The 10,000-nt window shown below is 47.0% G+C and overlaps 1 protein-coding gene across 1 annotated transcript in view; it reads right to left on the reverse strand.

Moving 5' to 3' along the window:
- LOC123501004 (serine-rich adhesin for platelets-like) overlaps positions 1-10,000 on the reverse strand; it is a 150,534-nt gene that overhangs the window by 29,386 nt on the left and 111,148 nt on the right. The window lies entirely within an intron of this gene.

The raw sequence follows: 10,000 nt of genomic DNA on the forward strand, positions 1-10,000 counted from the left end.
AACCACATTTATATGACTTTTGATGGTTTGTGGGTTTGTGGTGGTGCTTTGGGATGTTATCTTCGAAGTCCACAACCGGGTCACGGTTTTTTAAAGGAAAACAATGAAGCACGAGAATTTACAAAATAATAATTTTTCTTGGGCCAAAAATAAAATGATGGGTTAAGACGGACCCTCAGGGGTCCATGTTACCCCGCAAACTGAACCTGAAGAAAAAAAAAACCTTATTGACATAAAACACAGATAAAAAAGACTATTCCTCGTCATCGTCATAACCCTTCACATTGCTCATGAGCCAAATTTATTAGTACAATTCAAACTAAAAAAAAAAACTCTCTATAATTATTATCTCTCCATGCACAACTTAATGACATAAATTTCACATAAAAAACTCTTCCTCAGCATCATCATCATCATCATCTGTCCCTGCACATTGCTCATGAGCCCAGCTTTTGCAATTAGCACAACAAACCCACCCTTCCCCTCTCATGGGGTCCATCTTACCCCATTAGTAAACATTAAAATGTCGAAATGTTTACCAAAGTATCCATGTTTACTATGCCAATTTATGGCATTTATATATCATGTATACACTCATGGGCATGTATAACATAAGTATTAAATCATTATAATAACTATTTCAATATAAAACAAGCAGTGCCTTACCTTGTGCGTATAACATCAGCACTGAATAAAATGACAAATATTTCCCTGTGAAGCGAAAGGGAAACTTATCATGCCTACTGGTTGTGATGATGTCATTGTTGGGCGACGAGAAGGACATCTAAGAGTAAAATTTTGAAACTCGCCCTTTATGCTTGGATTTAGAAAGGGGGTTCCGTCTTACCCCACCTTCCCCTACAGTAATATACATATTTCCTACATTTCATTAAGAAATACTATAAGTAAATTAACATATTCGTGCATTTATTTCATCTTCATTATTTTCATTATTATCATTATTTTTTCGTTTATCTATTCATTCGTTTTTTTTATGTAGTAGGAGTACTGGCCAAAGACAACAAAAAGAAACAATAAAAAGTTGTACTTTTTTTTGTCATAGCCTATAGCGCTTATAGAGTATGGGACGCGCTGTCCAGCTTCCACTCATTAGCAGCTCAGGCAATTTTATTTACTGTCGTACCCATATTAGGGCCCATATCACCACCCAAGCACATCTTTGGTGTAAGGCAATTACACCTCCACCTAGAACCTGGATATCATGGTGACATGTAGGTAACTTTAAAACACTCGACAAATGACATTGTTTCAAGCCGGTTCGTGGTGGGATTCGAAAATACTCATGGACGTCTGGCCAATCCCACGCTCACCACCTTATCCACTTCGCTACCGTCTTCCTAAACTGAGGTGCCGATCCTTAAACAAAGTCGAAAGCGGTGGTCAAAAAATACAGGATAAGTATTTTGAAATATACCTCCTGAAAGAGTTCAAATCATAGAAAGGTATAAATGCAAAAGCAAGCAGAAAGTTCTAGAGTTTACCAAAAATAGGGATGAATGACTAAAAACACTGGTTAAGTCTTGCATTAAAGATGGACATAATAGGAATGAGAGAAGGAAGAGTCTTGTGGAGTGTGGTCGTGGGAGGAGAGGGAGAAATGCAATTAACAAGATCAGAAGAGCACCTGCTATGAAAAGAGCGACAAAAGACAGCAAGCGATTACGGCAATGAGATGAAAGTGTTCATTTAGAGCTGAGGTTCTCAACCTAATATTCGCGAACCCGCACGGGTTACCAAGATCCAGGAGTAACTTAGATGGCTGATCTAATAATATAATTTCCTAAATTCCATTGCATATTGAGATAGTATCAGTCACAAAGTTAACATTCTATTCGATGCCAGATTACAGGGGGTTCCGGTAGATAGTCTTGTAATTCAAGGAATTCTTAATGAGAAAAGATTTTTTTATGTAAGAGGGAGAACTACCAAGGACAAAAAAAAAAATATTAGAAAAAAAGGCCCACTTGATTTGTAGTCTCCATAAAAGAATCAAAAGAATTAGTCAAAATTCAGGAACAAATGTCTCGACACCACTCTCTTAAAAGAAGTTAAGTCTTTGAAAGATGGAAATACAGAGACAGCCAGGGAGTTCCAGAGTTTACCAGTGAAAGGTATGGATGATTGAGAATACTACTTAACTCTTGTATTAGACGAGTGAACAGAATAAGGATGAGAAGAAGAAAGCCTTGTGGAGCGAGGCCGCAGGAGAAAGGAAGGCATGCAGTTAGCAAGATCAATAGAACAGTTAGCATGAAAATAGCGATAAAAGATAGAAAGGGATGCAACATTTCGGTAGTGAGAAAGAGGCTGAATGCAGTCAGTCAGAAGAGATGAAAAGTTTTTGATTCCACCCTTTCTAATAAAGCTGCATGAGTGGAATCCCCCCAAACATGCGAAGCGTACTCCATACATAGGGAGGCGGTAGCGTAGTAGATAAGGTGGCAAGCCTAAGATCGGGCAGGCGTCCACGCGTAGATTCGAATCTCAACACATACCACTTTGAAGCAATGCTATTTAAAATTACCTACACGTCACCATGATACCCAGGTTCTAGCTGGTTACACCAAAGATGAGCTGGGTGGTGATATGGGCCCTAATATGGGTACCACTATAAATAAAATTGCTTGCACCACTAGTGGGCAGAAGCTTACCAGCGCTTCCCACATATACTCTTTAAGTATGCCTACAGGCGCTATAGGCCATAACATAAAAAAGAAATACAAGGATAGATAAGGCCCTTGTACAGAGTTAGCAGTTGGAAGGCCGAGAAAAACTGGCTGAGACGCCGCAGAACACTTAACTTCATAGAAGCTGTTTTAGCAAGAGATCATATGTAAAGTTTCCAGTTAAGATTATGAGTAAAGGACAGACCGAGAATATTTAGTGTGGAAGAGGGAGACATTTGAGTGCCACTGAAGAAAAGAGGGATAATTGTCTAGAAGGTTGTGTCGAGTTGATAGATGGAGGAACTGAATTTTTGAGGCATTGAAAACTATCAATTTTTCTTTGCCCCAATCAGAAATCTTAGAAAGACCAGAAGTCAGGCGTTCTGTGGCGTCCCTGCGTGATCTGTAGACCTCATAAAGGGTTGGACGTCTCAGAAAGAACATGGGTGGTATCATCAGCGTAGGAGTAGATAGGGCAAGAAATTTGGTTAAGAAGATCATTAATGAATAATAGAAAGAGAGTGGGTGACAGGACAGAACCCTGAGGAACACCACTGCTAATGGATTTAGGAGAAGAACAGTGGCCGTCTACCACGGCTTCAAAAGAACTGTCGGAAAGGAAACTTGAGATGAAGTTGCAGAATGAAGGATAGAAACCGTTGGAAAGCAGTTTGGAAATCAAAACCTTGTGCCAGACTCTATCAAAAGCTTTTGATATGTCTAACGCTACAGCAAAAGTTTCACCGAAATCTCTAAAAGAGGATGATTAAGACTCAGAAAGGAACGCCAGAAGATCAACAGTAGAACGACCTTGACGGAAGCTATACTGGCGATCAGATAGAAGATTTTGATGTGACAGATGTTTAAGAATCTTCCTATTGAGGATAGATTAAAAAACAAGTGATTAAAGCTATAGGACTGTAGTTTGAGGGATTAGAATGGTCACTTTTTAAGAACAGGCTGAATGTAGGCAAACTTCCAGCAAGAAGGAAAGGTAGAAGTCGATAGGCATAGTTGAAAGAGTTTGGCTAGGCAAGGTGCAAGCACGAAACCATAGTTATTGAGAACAATAGGAGGGACCCCATCAGGTCCATAAGCCATCCGAGGGTTTAGGCCAGCGAGGGCAGGGAAAACATCATTACGAAGGATTTTGATTGAGGACATGAAGTAGTCACAGGGAGGAGGAGAGGGAAGGACAAGACCACAATCATCCAAGGTGGAATTGTTAGCAAAGGTTTGAAAGGAGAATTCAGCCTTAGAAACAGATGAGAATGGCAGTGGTGCCATCAAGATGAAATAAAGATGGGAAAGATGAAGAAGTAAAGTTATTGGAGCTGTTTTTGACCAGATGCCAGAAGTCACGAGGGGAGTTAGAGTTTGAAAGATTTTAACATTTTATATTTATGAAGGAGTGTTTGGCAAGTTGAAAAACAGACTTGGCATGATTCCTGGCATAAATATAAAGTGCATGAAATTCAAGAGATGGAAGGCCCAAGTACCTTTTATGGGCATCCTCTCTATCATGTATAGCACGAGAACAGGCTGTGTTAAACCAAGGTTTAGAAGATTTAGGTTAAGAAAAAGAATCAGAAATATACGCTTTCATGCCGGACACTATCACCTCTGTTATGCGTTCAGCACATAGAGATGGGTCTATGACATGAAAACAGTATTCATTCCAGGAAAAATGAGCATAATACCTTCTCAGGTCTCCCCATCTAGCAGAGGCAAAACGCCAGAGGCACCTCCGCTTAGGGGATCCTGGGAAGGGATTGGAGAAATAGGACAAAATACAGAAATGAGATTGTGATCGGTGGAGCCCAACGGAGAAGACAGGGTAACAACATAAGCTGAAGGATTAGCGGTAAGGAAGAAATCAGGAATGTTGGGCGTATCTCCAAGACGGTCAAGAATAGGAGTAGGGTGTTGCACCATTTGTTCTAGGTCATAGAGGATAGCAAAGTTGAAGGCTAGTTCACTAGGATGGTCAGTGAAGGGATAGGAAAGCCAAAGCTGGTGGTTAACATTAAAATCTTCAAAGATGGAGATCTCTGCGAAAGTGTAGAGGGAAAGAATGTACTCCACTATGGAAGTTAAATAGTCAAAGAATTTACTATAGTCAGAAGAGTTAGGGGAAGGATAGACATCACAGATAAATTTATATCGAGATTGACTCTTGAGTGTAAACCAGATGGCGAGAAACTCGGAAGACTCAAGAGTGTGGGCATGACAGCAAGTTAAGTCGTTGCGCACACAGACGCAACATCCAGTTTTAGAACAAAAATGAGAATAGAGAAAGTAGGAGAAAACAGAAAAGGGGCTACTGTCAGTTGCCTCAGACAGTTGTGTTTCGGTGAGGAAAAGAAGATGAGGTTTAGTAGAGGAGAGGTGGTGTTCTATAGATTAAAAAATTAGATCTAAAACCACGAATGTTGCAGGAGTTACTGTAGAAAAAGTTGAGGGAGGTGTCAAGACGTCTATTTTGGGTCGCCAGGAAGAGAGTAGTCCGACTTGGGGACATTTTTGGTCCCTTCCCCGGAACGGAGAGAGAAGTTGATGAGACGAAAAGTTTTCCATTCCATGTTGATGAAAATAGAATAAAAAATAGCGTTAGAGAGAGAGAGAGAGAGAGAGAGAGAGAGAGAGAGAGAGAGAGAGAGAGAGAGAGAGAGAGAGAGAGAGAGAGAGAGAGGTCATCGTGGGGAGAGGACGTGTCCTTGGTCGCTCCTACAGTGTGTCTTCGTGTCCGCCTCACCTGAAGCAACGTAGGAAGTGTACAGCAAACAAGGAAAGTGATTTACAGTGCAGTGCAGTGAAGTGAAGTGAAGTGACATAAGTGCAGTGTAGTGCAGTGAAATTACAGAATAGTGAAAAGTGCAGCAGGACAAGCGGTGCAGTAGGAAGCCAGTCGACCTGACCTGACTTCACCCCACCTGCCTACTACTGGGGCGGAAATCCCCTCGGGAATTAAGACCAGCTGCACCCACGCTCATTAAAGGATATTCTCTCTGCCAAACCTTCCCCACGCAATCTACGTACTACATGCCACCTCTCTCTCTCCGATGCCCGCATCCCACACACTTACAGACATGGTGTTGGAATGTTATGAACGCAGAATAGAAAGACTCAAAGGTCTCTGCGGATACAGACCAAACCATTGGTGTGCAGTCTGTGGGCGAAAGGCGTCACCGACAACAGACCACCAGTGCACCACAGAACCCTGCACTAATCTCTGCCACGTCCACTGCCTGGCCGGCGCGGCTGAGTTTAGGTGCGGCGACACAGGTCAGCTCCGCGCCCGGGCGGGGGATTACTGACCCTGTCACTTTTTTTTTGTGGATAACTCACAAGAAAATTCCTCTTCCTCGACTCTTCCCTATATCCCGCCCACGGATCTGGTTGAGGAGCAGCAGGAGGACGGCCTCGATACCCTACCGAAGGAGGAGCTGATAAAACAATTAAGAAAGCTTCGTAGTGAGTTAGCCACGACAAAGAGCCAGCTAACGAGCTACAGATCCGTAACTGTAGGCCTGGCCGAGAAAAGATGTGTGCTAGTGGAAGCATTATCCATAGTGGACACCCTCTTAGCTACTCATGCAAGCGAGGACCTGCACCAGAGGTCAGTGGCATGTACAGCAAGACCTCACAAACTTCCTGATGAGGCTGTATCCGTTATCCCCGCGGACACGCAAGAAAGTACATCTCTATCCCCTACATCAATCAACCTCCAGCATCCTTCCACACCTAACCCGGCACCTGTAAATTTGGTGGAACAGGGACAAGTAGGAGTACTCACCACAGGTATTCCTTCTCCATCCACACCTCATCCTTCACTTGAACTACCGGAGGAAAGAGGTCAGGCGCCATCCCAAGTCCCTCCCACACCTTCACCTCACCCCTCGCTCGTATCAGCGGAGGAAAGAGAGGAAGGGCGGTCACTTGCTCCCCCCCCACCATCATCTCAGCCTGAGACATCAACAGGGGTGCCGAGGCGACGAACGCAAACAAACGGCAACAGATCTGAAGGAGGTCAGGCAGGAGGGCAACACCGACCACCCAGAAGAAAGAAAACAGTGAGACGAGGGAACTCACAATCAGAAGCAACACCATTACCACTACCACAGCAAGGACGACCTCAGAACAGCAGTAGTCCGCGTTACACACCGCAGCAGCGTCCTAAAAAGGTGTGTGAATACTGCCAAGGTCGCTTCCACTCAGCTTTGGATTGTCGTGTGAGGGCTGCCGACGAGAGACAACAGGAGCTGGTGCAGGCAGTGAAACAGAGTGGCCAGGAGACGTTACTCGCGCTGAGAAACGTTACTTGGCAACTTCACCAGCCTGCTTCACACCAGAGGCTGGCCGCGCCCCCACTGGTGACTCCTGCAGGACCGCCAGCTTCTCGGCCCCCCTGGTCCCTCGCCCCTTACCCATATGGCGTACAGTATGGAGCAGCGCCCCACCACTACTCGGCGATGCTACAAGCCGGCCAACAGTGAACTAAAGATAGTGTCGGCCAATGTGAGGGGCTTTCACACAAACATTGGGGAGCTCACTCACAGTGTTATTATTAAGAAAAATATAGATTTAGTGTTTGTGTGCGAAACTTTTTTAGATGCCAAGGTGCCAAGCAATTATGCCCGTATCAAAGGGTACTCACCATGGATTAGAAAAGACCGTTCTACACAAGGCGGGGGTGTGGCATTCTGCTTTAAGGAGACTGTGAATGCTCAAGTAGTAGAGCCACCCACACCCATACCTGGGGAACTTGAGCTCTTGACATTGAAAATAATCGACAGCAATGGGAAGGGCCTATTGTGCGTGGGTTGCTATCGGCCTCCATCACAGGGAACAGTGTTGCTGGACTACCTAACATTAAACCTGGACTCTTTGATGACTGCCAGTCAGTGTGACAGTGTAATAGTGATTGGCGACCTAAACCAGCACACAGTCAGGGACGCTTTTAACTCACTACTGGTTGTGCATGACATGCACAACTACGTCACCTTCCCCACGCACAAATCTGGGTCATCCCTGGACCCGGTGGTGACGGATCTTCCTTCCCACACAGTACAGTGCTTCCCACTCGACTTTGTAGGGACCTCAGACCACGTGGCTGTATTCACCGGAGTAAAGTTCAAGACACCACGTGAGGAGAGCTTCGAACGAACCCTCTGGAGCTGGGAGGCTGCCGACTGGGATGCCTTTCGTGCTGCACTGAGGACTACAGAGTGGGGAGGAGTGCTGCGTGGCGACGCCAACCAGCAGGTGAGGCAACTCACCGAGCTGCTTCACAACATGCAGGTCTGCTGGGTGCCGCACTCGGTCCATAAAACAAAGGCATCAGATCAGCCTTGGTTTGGTCCTGCTTGCGTTGCCGCATCAGATGCCAAATACAAAGCCTGGCGTGCTCTCAAGAGGCATCCGACGGCCAGAAACAGACTGAGGCACCGAGCGGCAACAAGGCATATGAATGCCACGCAAGCATGGGCTATAGAGCAGTGGAGGGCAAACCTGAAAAACAAACTAAGGGGAGGCCAGGTTGGCTGCAAGCAGTGGTGGAGCCTTGTCAAAGACAAGCAAGGTGAGTCGCGGGGCACCTCCGTCCCTGCACTCCACCAGGCAGACGGCAGCTTCGCCCACAGTGCAAGTGACAAGGCAGACCTCCTGGCCAAGCACTTCGCTGAAAAGATGTGCATCCCCGACCCCGAAAGACCCTCTCCGCTGCTGCCTCAAATAGTGAAAGAGACACTAGTGAAAGTGATAACAAGTGAAGTGGAAGTGCGAGCGATTCTCGAAAATTTGGACGAGAACAAAGCTGTGGGGCCTCAGGACATCAGCCCGCGCGTTCTACGCCAGTGTGCTGCTGAGCTGGCGCGCCCACTCACTTCCCTCTTCAATCACTGCCTCGCCACCTCCACATGGCCTGAAATGTGGAAAGGAAGCAGTGTGGTGCCTCTTCACAAGAAGAACTCCAAGGCAGAGGCAAAAAATTACAGACCCGTGTCCTTGCTGCCTGTGCTGAGCAAAGTGCTGGAAACAATTGTGGCCTCACGAGTGACGCAGCATCTCGAGCACCACCACCTGCTGAGCAACAGGCAGTTTGGGTTCAGGCAAGGGAGGTCGGCGGCAGACCTGCACCTGCTCCTCTCCACGAAGTGGAGTGAGGCCCTGGACCGAGGCAAGGCCACAGCAGTAGTGGCTCTTGATATCGAAGCTGCGTTTGACAGAGTTTGGCATGCAGCGCTCATCACCAAGCTCCGCGCTGTAGGCGTGGACGGAGCACTCCTCCAGCTCCTAGAAAATTACTTGAGAGACAGGCACCTCAAAGTAATTATCAATGGGCGGGAATCAAAACCACAGCCCATAAGGGCAGGCGTTCCTCAAGGGAGCTGCCTCGGCCCTTTGCTGTGGAATGTATATCAATGATCTGCTACACCTCGTTCCTGCAGCGAAGGCGTTTGCAGATGATATAACACTATCCCACAGCTACGGACTGGAGGAGAAAGCTGCAGCCACCTGTGACATCAACGCCACCTTGAGCCGCATCGCAGCCTGGGGAAGGAAGTGGCAAGTTAAGTTTGCTGCTCACAAAACCCAGCTGCTAAGCATCACCAGGACGAGTGAAGCCCTGCGCCTCGCCTTCAACGGGGAGACACTGACGCCGCGGGAGGAGGTAGAGGTGCTGGGGTTAACTTACGACCGTAAGTTAACTTTCAGGACCCACTTGGAGCGACTAGCCAGAGAGGCCTCAGGGAAGCTGGCATCCCTGAGGAGAATCTCCTACCTTCTAGACGCCAAAGGACTGGAGTTGCTCTACAAGTCGCAGGTCCGCTCCTCCTTGGAATACGCCTGCCTTGCCTGGGGCGGCGCGGCCAGCAAACATCTCGCTCTCCTGGACAAGGTCCAGGATCGAGCGGCGAGGCTCATCAGGGAGAGTGAGCTCGGCTTCCACCCTACACTGCACACCCTCCAACACCGGCGGGACGTGGCGGGCCTCACCGTCATGTTCATGACGGTTCATGGTGCAGCAGCAGAGGGTGGCTCACCTGCATGAACTCCAGCAGCCTGCCCGACAGGCCGAGATTGCCACCAGAACCGTCATCCGTGCCCCTGGGGAGCTGCTCCAGCCCAGGTGCAGAACGTGGCACCAACAAAGGCAGTTCCTCAACACGTATATCGGCTTGTGGAACGCTTTTGTTGCTGTGCAAGCGAGTGTAGAGGGCTGCTGGTCCACGCAGCAGTTCAAGTGTACAGTGAATGAGTGGCTGCTACGGACAGACGGACAGAGGCAGGCTTTCGGATAGAAGGCATTA

The sequence above is a fragment of the Portunus trituberculatus genome, unplaced genomic scaffold (genome assembly GCF_017591435.1).
Source record: "Portunus trituberculatus isolate SZX2019 unplaced genomic scaffold, ASM1759143v1 PGA_scaffold_67__1_contigs__length_338168, whole genome shotgun sequence".
Classification (NCBI taxonomy): domain Eukaryota; kingdom Metazoa; phylum Arthropoda; class Malacostraca; order Decapoda; family Portunidae; genus Portunus; species Portunus trituberculatus.